The 13,592-nt window shown below is 43.7% G+C and overlaps 1 long non-coding RNA gene across 2 annotated transcripts in view; it reads left to right on the plus strand.

Moving 5' to 3' along the window:
• The first annotated feature begins 10,147 nt into the window (after nt 1-10,147).
• LOC125391346 (uncharacterized) overlaps nt 10,148-13,592 on the plus strand; it is a 49,600-nt gene continuing 46,155 nt past the window's right edge. For both annotated transcript variants that reach the window (XR_014997356.2, XR_014997355.2), the window contains exon 1: nt 10,148-10,571. This is a non-coding gene — a long non-coding RNA (uncharacterized LOC125391346). The remainder of the gene's footprint in view (nt 10,572-13,592) is intronic.

The following is a 13,592-nucleotide window of genomic DNA, read 5'->3' on the forward strand; positions in this document are numbered from 1 at the left end:
TCACCAACTCCAAATGGACTGGGAATGAAGGAACATGGTATCAAACTAGTCCCTCTGAATGTGGTTGACAGTTGGGGCAGACTGAGGGGACACCAACAGTGGCACTGGAATTTTTCTCTACTACATGTACTGGCTTTTTGGGATCCTATTCTCTTTGGATGTACACCTTGCTCAACCTACATATAGAAGGGAGGGCCTTGGATTTGCCACAGGGCAGGGTGATTTGTCCTCTCTTAGGATTGGAGGGGGAGGGGAAAGAGGGTGTGGGAAGAGAGTAGGAGGAGGGGACGGAGTGGGAAATTGAATTGGTATTTTTTAAAGTAATAAAATAAAAAAAGAGAGAAAGAAATGATCTCATTGCTGTCTGAATATTGGTGTCTTTCTAGAATCCCCACATTAAAATCCTCACTCCCAAAGGTAATCATTTTAGATAAAGAAATGGGTTGTTTCCACACTGAAGGTTAAAGGAGCTGCCATCCCCCTTCCCCGAGCTCAGCCTCAAAACATCTTCACTAGATACCGAATCTGCTAGCCGCTTGATCTGTCTCACCTACAACGGTGAACTAAATTTCTGTTCGGAGCTACCTAGTTGATGATACGTATTTCCCTTTCTACAAAGATCTATTTATTTTTATTTTATGTGTTTGAGGGTTTTGCCTGCATGTATGTTCATGTATCACTTGCATGCGTGGTGCCTATGGAAGTCCGAAGAAGGCATAGGATATCCAGAAACTGAAGTTACAAATGGTTGTGTTTGTTTTGTTAGGTCAATAGTAAGGCAGTTTGTTTGTCCTAAGCTATCAACAATACTCTTGTAAGTCAGTGTAAGCGACAGCATTAGGGCTCAGAGGAAGGCTTTAAAAAAATGAAACAACAAAATAAAAACATAGAGGGTTTATAACTATTAAAAATAAGTTGAAAAGGCATTGCTATGAGGAAAATTGGATGATGAAGCAACTGAACAAAGATTTAAGTACTTTTTATCTTTAGACTTCTACCTTTCTAGTCAGTGGGACAAAAATACCTGAGAGCACAATGTAAATGGAGAAATTGCACACAGTAGCTCACAGTTTCAGAGGATTTGGTCTGTGTTTGGTTGGCCCAATACACTTGGCAGACTATGCTAGTATTAGCACCATGCGGAAGAGTTTCTAGGGAAGCCTAGAGAAGCAGGCAGGAAGAAACCTGGAACAAAATGGACCAGGAGCTCATCCCAGTGCTTTCTTTCTCTCCGAAAGTTTTCACTTACCAAGTCTTCTATGAACTCCCCAATAATGCCAATTGGGGGGCACCAAATAGTTGACACATGAGCCTAATGAGAGCATTTCATATCTAAATCATAACAATATTAAATTAAAAGAAACAAAATGGAAAAATCAACCACATATCCATAAAGTATGTTCTTAATATTTCCAAAGTTTCTTCCAAATTATTATTCTTAATATATTTCTTTTAGTTACAAGATTAATAGGAATCAATTAAGGGAAAAGATCATCTTAATCAATGACATTCTCCAGACTTCATCCTGTCTTCAAATTCCAAATTGGTGAAGCCAATATGAATGAAGTCTTGTTGAATGTGTAATTGCAAAATAAATAACACAGTGTTATTTATTAGAGTGTGAGTTTCTATGGACACTAGAATTAGTCAAAGAAATGAGTACTTGAGCTAATATCCCATAATGGTTTTCAATTTAACATTATCATGTGCTTAGTCCTTTATGGTGATGTGGGATGAGACAGAATTTAGAAGCAGGACTTCAGGAAGATGAAATATGAGGAAGAGGATATGGAATGATTAGGAAATAATTCCCACCTAATAGATGATAAGTGTCGATTGATGCTGAAAATATTTGTCTAGATCTTACACGTGATCAGCATGACAGGAGACAAAGGTGAGCCAGAGCAAGGATACTACCTTTATTAGTCAAGAATCTTTAGGAAAACAGAATTAACAGAACGACTCTCTCTATATATATGTGTAGAGAAAGGGAGTCCTTTAGAATGGTTTAAGACTGTAGTCCAGCTCATCTGACAGTAGCTGGTTATGAATGGAAAGTCTGATAGAATCCAGAATATCTCTGTCCACAAGGCTGGATGTCTCAGTTGGTCTTCAGTATTTGCCAAAATCAGAAGGAAGTAGGCTCTAATGCCAATGAAGGGATGGACTTGCTGGCCAGGGCAACAGCAGAGAGACAAGGAGAGCAGCTTCCTTCTTCCAGGTCTTTCTACAGTATTGGTTCTCAACATGTGGGCCATGACCCTTTTAGGTCACCCAAGACAGTGAGAAAACACACATATTTACATTATGAGTCATAACAATAGAAAAATTATAGTTCTGAAGTAGGAATGAAAATAATTTTATGGTTAAAGGGTCATAGCATTAGGAAGGTTGGGAACCACTGTTATAGAGGCTACCAGCAGAAGCTATGGTCCAGATTAGCTATGGGTCTTCCCATCTCAAAAGAGCTGAATAAAAGGTCTGCCTTTACATGTCAAAAGTCTGGATTAGGTGTGTATCTTCTCATTTGAAATAATTTAAATCCCGCAAATTGTGCCCCATCATTTTTAGGTTTTAGTTAATTCCATATATAGTCAAGGTGACAACCAAGAGCAGTCATCACAATACTTCCTGCTCTTAAGTGCCCTTTTTCTGGTTAGGAACACCACAAAAAATAGCTACTATTTTGTTGCAGAATTATATTTTGGGTTAAATATTTTAATTTCAACACTTTTAGGTTAAAGAAACCACTGGAGATTAAATGACAAGCCTCATTTTGCATGTGTGTATATGTGTGTGCAGGCGAATGCGTGTATGAATATATGTTGGTGCATTTACAGCAATCTTTGAGCTCCACATCCTCATGTTTTGAGAAAGAGAATTTCACTAAACCTGGAGCTCACAGACTTGGAAAGTGCGTGTGGATGTGGAGCTCACAGATTGCTGTACGGTGTCTTCCTCTATCATCCTCCCCCTCATGTTTTGAGAAAGAGAATTTCATTAAACCTGGATCCCCAGGGATCTTCCTGTTTTAGCATCTCCAGTGCTGGGATTAAATATGTGTACCATTTGGCCCAGCTTTTGTATGGGTGCTGGGGTTCTAAGCTCAGGCCTCTTTGTTTGTGTGTCATTTTCGTGTTATAGCCTCACTGCGCAGTACTGTCCTTGATTTTCCTCAAGTTTTCTCAGACCAACGTTGGAAAGGGGTGTGGTGACTCTTTTATGATGAGAGAACTTACTCTGGCCTAGCTACCTAAAGCAATGGGTTATATATAAACCTAGCGGCGCTTAGAGGGAGCCGGGATTCATGTTACTGAAGTGACTGTACAGCAGTCATGCAAACACACACCTCTCCTGCCGAAACCCTGAGGTACAGTCTTGGGAGATAGTGGTGAGGAGAAAAACAGGGTTGAAAATGATGGAACAGTTGCTGTGATGTCTTCATAGTGTTTTCTAGAATGCCTGTTAAGGTTCCAAGCATACTTTACATTCTTTTGAAGGTAAAGATACATCAATCATGCTTACTAATGATAAAGTTTGCGAAGAAAGAAGATGGATATGACACATGGAGCCATGGCTTACGTGGAGAATAATTAGGCAAGGTCTCCCTGATCACATCTGTGAGACTCACTTTGTTGACAAAGTAAGGAGGAAGTTGGGGAGGTGGTGTTTCCACCCAGAAGGTTGGTACAAAAAAATCCAAGGGTGAAGTGTGCTTGACATGCTGCGAGGACAACAGTAATGTCCATGTAATTGCAGAGAGATGGATGAGGAGAGATGAGGCCAGAGAGACCAGAAAAGGTGGTGGTGGGGTGCTAGGTTATGGGCTTTCATATGCCACTAAAATGACTTCAGCGTCTTGAACAGAAGATGATAAGGCTGGGTTGAACTTTTAACAATATCACCTTGACTCTGTGGAGATCAGAGAGAAGCAGAGAAATGCTTTGGAAGGTTTTGTCATAACGAAGGCTAGCACTCATGGTTGGGTGCTAGTCATCAAGAAAGAGTGAAATGGGACCCTGGAATGAGAGCCAACACGATCTGCTGATGGATAGAGCTTGCGACGGGGGAGCGGCTCGGAGGCAATGCGAAGGCATTGGGTCTGTGCCCGCGGAGAGCGCACAGCTGCCGTGGACAGGCATAAGGATGGGAAAGACAGTAAGAGATTAAGATTGTATGCACAGCAGGCTTGTTAAACATCTGTACAATGTCCAGGAAGATGGAGGAAATGAGGCTGGGTCTAAGGAGATTGAGCTGGCGATGCACATTAAGGAGAAGCAGCAGCTTGTCAATGTCCATTCTAAAATACAGAATGAGATTGTGTAGAGGGGGCATAATGGCAGAAAGAGTTGTGAGGGATGGAGAGTACTGGCAATTTGAACAGAAGGTCAGGAAGATAGAGAAGCAAACAAGACAAAGGAGTGGCTAGTGAAATTAAGGGACAGTATTGAATAAACAGTGACCTTAAGTCAAAGGTCAAGAAAGAGAAACTGACTCGTGAAGTCCTGGCTTCTAGCACCTCTGGCCACAACTTGTCTCTAAACCAGGGATCTATATTCTATAACATTCTATAGTCAGGAGATTCTTAGAGAGATGTCTGGAGAGAATACCAGTCAGGAATGAAACTGCAAGTATGGTCTCTGGGTTGTGCATAAAACAATGCTTGGTCAGTTCCTAAGCCCTCTTCACCAGTGTCTTGAGGACTCATCCCCCTTCTCTCTCCTTCTCCTCTTTCCCCTTCCCTTTCATAACCCACTAAATAAATACTCACTTTCTCTGCATGACATGCCTGTCCGTCTCTGTCTCTCACCTGCTGTGGCTCCTCATAGGCTGACCTGCTGACACCCACAGCAGCTCCCCACCTGAGACACACTGCCCCCTGTGGCTCGCTGCCGGCTGCCACCCCTTGAGGAATGGCGCCATTTTATTTTTACCATTACAGCTAGTCTATGCCAGAGGTCACAGGAAGGATGCTGGAAGAAGGAGGCGTGGGTCCCACATAGCCACATTCCATCCTTCTCACTCCTCTGTGGCTGGGGCTTGTCCTTGAACAGGAGAAAAGAGTGCTTCCTCAACTCCAGCAGATCTGAAACACCTTAAGGGGGCTTTGACCTTCATTCACACTGGCCTGCTTAGGTCTGAGGAGAGGTCTGAGACTCTGAATTTCTGATAGGCTAGTATTCATGCTGTGGGGGACAAATGTGTTGAGAATCAGGGGATTTATTGGCCTGGGAGGCTCTTAAACATTCCAATTAGATTCTAGCTCCACTCACAGTGAAAGGACTAATATAATGTACAACAAAGGAATATTATCATTTAACAGCATTTCCATGGCCTGTCCCCTAGGAACTAGCATAAAACGATTTCATTATATTTATCAAGCCCTCTCTGCAAAACATATTGCTATAAAAAAATCAGTTAAGCATTTGTGACCAAACAGAATAACTAAAGTGCCATAATTGTCTAAGGAATGATATACAAGGAACTCACCAGTGCTATCTGGGTGCAAAAGATCTTTTAGTCCCTTTCATCCGTCAAAGGTTTCCCTCTATAGATGTCAGCCAGGAGGTTATCGGTATCATAAACACTATGCAAAGCTTTCTGGATCCTTTCTCTGGGACGGGTTGCCTCCATTGGCTATGTTATCAATCAGGGCATAAACCACAGCCTTAATGTTATCTGAATCTCAGAAGTTCACCCCGACGTAGTAACTGTTGGGGAATTGTGAGTCATGGGATTGCTTGAACACCGAGAGTATTGTGCTATGAAGATTACAGAATCTTATTAGAAAAGGCTCTGGCCCAGATTTGCAGCAGTTAAAATCAGAGGATTTCTTCAGATACCTTAGGGAAGACGAGAAATGCTGGAACCTGTTTCTATTTACTCATGTGCACTCCCAGGATGCAGCGTCAGCCAGCAGGAGCAACAGCAGACCTTACTTATTAGTGCGAATTTCCCCTTTGGGGCATTATTTAAAAATATTTGTACATATTTCAAATCCCTCAATCTGGTTTGTGGCAAATGGTTGCTTAAGCAGCTTCTTAATTATTTTGTTCCAGGTTTTGCAGAAGGAGTGTTGCAGATATTTGGCACAGGGTTTCCAAGCCTTTAACTACCTCCTCAATACATCAGGAGAGGAGAAAAATCAAGGGGTGTTAAATTATGACTCTCTTTGTGCAGTATGCACGAATAGAATTGATTGTGGACCTCAGTGCAGGGGAGAAATACTTGCACAGCTGCCTGGCAATAATTTTTATGTTTGTTAAAATTACATTCTCGCTATTTTGTCATAATACTCCGGAGTGAAGCCTGGGAAAGAATGACATGGTTGTAATAAGAGTGAATGAAGTAACTCTGCCAATCTCAGGTAATAAATTATCTCATGAACATGGAGGTTAAATGTAAGCAGGATCATTTGAAATCAGTGGTAGATAAATAGGAACAAATAAAAACAAGCGTTATTTTATGATGGAGTTAGGCAGAATCATTTAGTCGAGAAGATGAATGGGTTAGCTGCCCGGTTTAGGAAAGATTTTGTAGCATTTTCATTCCCACTCTGCGGCTGAGCTCACAGGCAGTCCAAGAGATGTGCATCCAGTGCGGGGTGATCAGCACTGTCCAGTTTATGGGATGAAGATGTCCATGACCCCAGGTAATCTGGTGCCATCATATAGTCAGTTTATTCCCGTGGTCTTGCTGAAGATTGGATGGCATGGCTTCCTAATTTAAGCTGAGCATCCAAAGACACACCCAAGTCCCTACTCTCTGCTTTCCTAGCTCTCTAACGTGTACCTTGTTGTATTTCCTCCCAGATCATATGCCCATTCACAGACACAAATATGTTTTCAGAGCATAGGAAAGAACAATGAGGATGAGAAGAATGCTCAGCATGGCGGGACTTTCCTCTAAATGAATCAACCCATTAACAGCATTGAGCTTCCCAACCTCTATTTTGTGGGCAAAGAAATAAACAAACGAAATAAGCAAAACACACACACACACAAACCCTACACATTATTTTTCTGGATATCTGTGAACCAGAACTTAGAAAGAAATTCAAAGTTGGAGTGAATGCAGAATTTGCATCTTTCTGAAAACCATGTCCTTGAACGATCCTCCAGAAAGACAGAGTGCTTTGCTTTCTGGTAAATCAAATCACCATAGCAACATAAGATACAAATGCATTGTATGTGCATGTATGTGTGTGTGTGTGTGTGTGTGTGTGTGTGCGTGTCTGTTTGAAACATATGCATACGTATTCCACATCACATGAACACTTTGAAGACTGTCTTACTCAGAACTGTGACTTATGTATTCCATTTCAAGCTCCTTAGATTGGAAAGAAAAGTAACACACCAACAAGGTTAAGTTGAAACAACATCAAGATAAATTTTTGCAATAAAATTGATACTCTTCACTTAGTTCATATCATTTTACAGGCACTGATTTGGCAATGAAAACAATAGAAGTCAAGACAGTTCAAACTGCTTGAATCCACAGACTTCAGCTTCAGATAGGCGATCAAATGGTTCCTCAGAGATTGGTGGTCACCTACAATTTGATAGGAAGGAGTTGTAATTCGCCATTCTAAACTATGGACAACACCTTTCTAGGCACAGCCGTTCTTACAGTCTAATGACTAATGTGTTGAAACCGTCATCAAACAAAACATGCTATAAAACAAAAACTCGAAACAAAGAAGAGATTCTGTGGTGCAAATTGCTCAGTTCTATCAAGAAGAAACTCCTGGAAGAGTTGAAATGCCCAGAGTCACACAGCTGGCAGGTGGCAGAGCTGAGATGAGACTCCTCGGTCCAGGGTAGGATAGCCTCGTCACAGAGGTTGCCACCCAAGGGAAGTTTCTTTTACATTTCTCTTAACAGTCTGTTGTTCCTGCCCTTCAGAAGTCAGTTACCCAGGGGGTGTTTCCTTTGCATGATGACAGACACTAGGAGGAATAATAGAGGATAAAAAATGTGCAAGAGTCAGCAGGTCCAAGCCAGGTCAGGATAAGGAAGGGGTTCTTGATGAAGCAGAATTTGAGCTTGTCCTGGAGGGTGACAGGTGAGAGAGGAGCAGAAGGGAGTCCTGGGAATGTCCAGAAGAACGGAGCAAGGTTGTCCCTAGGCTGGACTGACATCTGAACAAGAGTAGGCCCTTTATCATTCCATACATGCAGTGGTTGACACTGAACTGTTTCCAGCTTGGGACAAATAAGAATAACACTATTATAAAAATTCAAATGTAGTTTTTGTATGGAATAAAGAAAGAAAGAGAGCCCCAGTAGCCGAAGAGGGAGTATGACCCGAGACATGGGGGCCAGGAAGAAAGGGAATGGGTAAGATCCCCAAGGCCTACAGGGTCTGGTGTGTACTCCAAAGAACTACCTTGACACTTACTAAAGTATCTGTTTATCTGTTTCTTTATTTTGGTTTTTTGAGACAGGGTTTCTCTGTAGCTTTGCAGCCTGTACTAGAACTAACTCTTGTACCCAGGCTGGCCTCGAACTCGTAGAGATCCACCTACCTCAGCCTCTCAAGTGCTGGAATGAAAGCTGTACGCCACCAACCACCTAGCCGAAATATCTGTTCTTATCATGAATAAAAACAATATTGACAGAGGAAGAAACCTGAAGTTTTGGTATCAGTTTTCCCTTAGGATTTGGACTGAGGATTTCATATCTATGGCGCTGGTCGCAGAAGGGACTCTCGGTAGCTTTACACTGGACAGGGGGGCAGGCACTCATCGTCGATCAGGTCTTATTCTCTAGGCCACCAGGGGCCCCCTTGCCGCCTGTTGCCTGGGAACAGTAGTTGGACCCATCCCATCTCACTTTAAGTCTTGCTTAACAGATTTGCTTGCTGACAGTCTTTGCTCTTGATTTTTAAGTGATGTAGTCAGTTCCTACACAGGAGAAGTCCTTGGCTCATAACCTTTCATTTTTGCAGTTTAGATATCTGAAGACAGGACCCTTGCTGCTGCAGACAGATTAGTGTTGGGTTCTGGTTACTGTTCAGTTAGGATTACTGTTCGGTTTGGGTTCGGTGAGAACCCCTTTAAGCATCAGCTAGGTTGGCTTTCCCTGGTGTCTTGGTTTGTGCTCCAGGCATTGGTATTCTTCGGTGCGTTACAACTGGCAGTTCTCTTCCTGGGCAAGCCTGCAGTTGCATTAACTAACTGGCCTCTGAACAGGGCGAAATGCAACCAGGCATCTCAGAAGAGAAGAGAGGAGGAGGAGGAGGACAAATTTGTTCCCTCTCTTCCGACTGTGATTTTTGAAAAAGCCATTTTTTTTTTTTGGTCAAATTAGAGTGTCAAGAGAAAGCTGTGTGGATGGGGGCAGAAGAACTGCAAGGAGATACATTAGCTGTTACTAAATCACTGAAGAGCGTCCCCAGAGTAAGCCCTCTGAGGCATGTTGGGAGCATGGGCGGGGTGCAGGGGCTGGCTCCAGTCACTGTCGCCTAGTACTGCAAACTCTGTGAGACCAAGACTGAGTGACAATTCCTTTGTCTTCTTGCTTTCCAGAATAGATAGTAGATAGATACTTATTACTGCTATTTCTCTCATAGTACATTTCTCTCCTCCCTCCTCTCTCTCTCTCTCTCTTTCTCTCTTTCTCTCTTTCTCTCTCTCTCTCTCTCCTTTCTTGTTTATTTTTGTAAAAGTTGGAGAGGAGAAATAACCTTGATCATCTCTCGATCAGTCTGTGCTGAAGTGACCTTTACCAAAGACAGCCCCAGCAGCCCCAGTCCCACTTGGTGACAAAGCCAGCACAGAGGTGGCAGCTGTGGATGTGCTGAAAGCCACAAGAAAATGCAAAAGAGTCTGTCCAGGGCCCCCTCAGAGCTGCAGGGGTGGAGAACCCCATTCTTGGTCTCCCATCCTTCCTGTCAGAGAAACCAGGTCACTAAGCAGATAAGAGAAATCCCCAAGATAAGAATCTAAGCATTTTTGGGAGCAGGAACCAGGGACTTGGTGAATTCTCAAAGCCTGTGCTGACTTTGGTGGGGGCAGGGGCACAGGATGCATCCTTAACAGCTGGTGGTAAAGAAGCAGACCTTAAAGACAGGAGGCCACAACAGGATGCTAGCACCGAGGCAGGAAGTTTTGAAGCATGTGCCACAGTTGAAGCCTAATCAGAGGTTGTCTTACCTTTCCCGGGGACTGCAAGAGCTCAGTTGCTCCAGCTGACGCAGCTAGCCAGGGGCTAGAAACCTTCTTCCGTTTTTCTGGAAAATTGCAATGGAGATTCATGTCCTTCGAATTAATTTATTTTGGAAGTGTTGCATATCATGATTTCGAGTGACTAGTGTTACTTGGTGGACTGGAACAGCTCGTTTGGATACATCGTTTTAAGCAGTGTATTATTAGGCCGCCAGGGTTTGCACTAAGCAGTGCTCAGGCTGGGGTCTCCCACTGCATGGTCATGATCACTAGTCCTAATGGTTCTGCCCTCGAGAAGGGGAGGAAGGACTGTTGCCCCGGATCTGGGGAAAGGAAAGGATGGAGACGCTTTTCAGACACCCACGCCTAAACATACAAAGCTCTGGATTCCCGTGAGAAGGAAGGTGTGTGCTTTTTTGGCTCAGTGTCTCCTGGCCTTGAGGGAACAATGATCCCCAGTGCTGTTACCGTGGTAGATCTGAAATCGCATTTTCCATCCATCGAAAGCGCAGCTGCTGTGATCCCTCGCAGGGTTCTCAAGGCCCTCTGGAACACAGGCCGTGCAGCAAGTCTCCCATTTCATTTTGGGTCTAGCTCTAAAATAACAGTAAACCTGATTTAAACACCTATGGGGCGGCGGCGGGGGTGGGTGGCCTTTTATTGAACAAAAGCTGATTTCTCATGTTTTTCTGCACACCCCGCCCCCCACTGTGTTCCTTTTTTCGTGAGGTTTTCAGAGGTCGAAAGGTGTCTCTTACCCAGCAAAGCTTGACTAGGTGCATTTCCTATGTGCACGTGAAACCCTTATTTGCTACCCTTTTAGGGACAACACTTGCAGAGAAGCCAGGACATTCTCTGCAGTTGTGGGTTCAGAAAGCAGTGTCCAGGGACGCGGATTGTTGGGTTTCAGGTGGTTGAGGTCTTTTGCCCCTCTAAAATGGGTCGTTGTACATCCAGCTCACGGCATAGGAATTTGGCAGAAGAGGAACACAGCTGAGCTCCCTCTGACTGCACCTCTGCTCCAGCTGGGCGGGCTGGTTTGTGGTTTGTCAGTAGGTTTTTATTTGAAGTAGATGGTAACATTTAACCACTAGGTGGCGCTACATCCCTTGTTCTCTTGTCTAAAAATGCTTGTCTAAAAAAATGCTTAGTATTTTTTTGGGTGCGAACTTGTTAAAAAGAGTAGATGGCCTTCTTTGCCCTTCCCTTGCTGTGGGAGGTATGGACTTAGGATGAAAAGTGTATGGGGAAGGGGCAGGCTGTCAGGATGGGAATCTGAGGGGTGACACTCTAGGATTCTAGGATGTCTCTTCAACTCCCCAGAAAGCTGAAGGTGGTTAGAATGACTTTGGACTAGGTTGGCTTGCTAAAGGCATAGAAAATGGGACTTTATTAATCCTGTTTTTAAATTTTATTAGTTTCGTTATATGTTAAATAGCCACTTATTTTGTGTATGTTTGTGTGTGTGTGTGTGTGTGTGAGAGAGAGAGAGAGAGAGAGAGAGAGAGAGAGAGAGAGCAAGCGCAGTGGTAGTGGTAGTGGAAGGAAGTACTTAGCTAACAACTTGGAAGAGGTTGATTTCCTCACAAAGTATCACTTGTTCTTACTGTCTGTGACTTTATTTTTCATATTTTATTTAACTCAGACAATGCCGCCTTAGAGGTAACTTAATATTTTCATATTGAATGTGAAGTCTTCTTGCCTTTGTTTCCTTTAATTTTTGACCTGCCTGCCCTTTGGGTCCATGCATACCTCAGCCTCCTCCACCCTTGGCGTGGCAGGATATTTCCCGGAAGCAGTGTCCCTCATTCTCTACTATGGGTCCCAATACAGGTGGGTTTAATACCTACGCAGGTTAGTTTTGTCAACTTGACCTAAATAAGTCTCTCCTGGGAAGAAAGGCCTTGCGTTAGGAATTGCCTTGAGCAGTTTGCCCTGTGAGAAAGCCTGGGAGTATTTTCTTGGCTAATGATTGGTGTAGGAGGGCTTAGCACTCTGTGGGGAGTGCATGCCTGGGTAGACGATTCTGGGGTGTGTAGGAAAGCAGGCTGAGAAAGTCATGAGGAACAAGCCAGTAAGCAGCGGTCCTCCACGGCAGACTTCAGTTCCTGCCTTCAGGGTTCTGCCTCGAGTCCTTGTCTAGGCTTCCCTTGTTGATGGGCCTGCCTGTAAGCTAAATACAGATGGCTTTAGTTGCTCATTTATCACATCGATGGAAAGCAAATGAGATCATAACCTCCAACAGCACCAGAAAGGGTGGGGAAACCTAGCTGAGAAACTTCTTCCCAGGCTGGGCAAGACACAATGGGTGATACAGCCATGGTGAAAATGACCTTCTGCTCACTATGCCCACACGCCAACGCACTGTGAGTGGTCCCACATTTGCTGAATAGTACGTGCTCTGGGGGAGACACTTACAGCCTGGTTGAACCGAGCCGCTGTGGGCAGAAAGCATTCCATCACCAGCGGTGTGACTATGGGAGGAGCATTATTTCATGAATCAAGGACATCTCACAGTGCTGACTTTCATTGATTGCTATGACTTCTTCTTTTGGGCTGAATCAAGGGAAGCTGAGTCTATTTGGCCATTTTGTAAATTAGAAATCTGACAATTGTACATGGTCCAAGCTAATAAAGCTTCTGTATTTTTAACTGGGCACAGGCTTAATGAAACTATTTTCATTCCAATATGTTTTTAATTCCAAGGAGCTTCTTTCCTGATTCTCTTGTTCACACACTGCACATCCCTCCAAATGGTGGGGATATATATATATATATATATATATATATATATATATATATATACATACATGCCTGATGTTGGCACTGTTAAAAATCTCAGTTTTATTCCCAGTCTGAGACGATCCTTCATCTCTGCTTTCTCATTGGAAGAGTGACTCTCCTTCATTAGAAACAACTGGCAGATGTTCCCCACTGAACTGGCTCTCCGCTTCTGCTGGGGTGCTATGCTGTGGTGTGCATATTCCACCTGCAGGACTGACTTGCCCACCCCCACTCCAGATCCAGAAACAGCTTCCACTCCCTGGCATCCTCGGTCAGAGTGCCCAGGGTCTCTCGCAACGTCACCTGCCTTAGCCCAGGCGGATGAGGTGGCTTTGTCACCGGTACCTGACTCTCAAGTTAATATTTCCGCTGTGTGAGGAACAATGTGAAAGTCTTAGGAGAGCTTTTGGTTTAAGACAAAAATGAAGATCCATCTTAATGACACGACATAATGAGAAGGACGATCCTTTAGCGTTTAAGAGTCACTCAGCCAGCTCTTCCTGAATGTTGGCTCTTTACTGGGATCCTCTGACCACTGACTCTTCACAGAATGTGTTCCTCAAACCATTCCTCACAGCTAGCATGTGCTTTTGTTGTGGAGGAAAATTAGGAAAGGTGGGAGGACTGTGGCAGAGCATGCA

Source organism: Myodes glareolus, chromosome 16, assembly GCF_982192425.1.
Source record: "Myodes glareolus chromosome 16, mMyoGla1.1, whole genome shotgun sequence".
NCBI classification, from domain to species: domain Eukaryota; kingdom Metazoa; phylum Chordata; class Mammalia; order Rodentia; family Cricetidae; genus Myodes; species Myodes glareolus.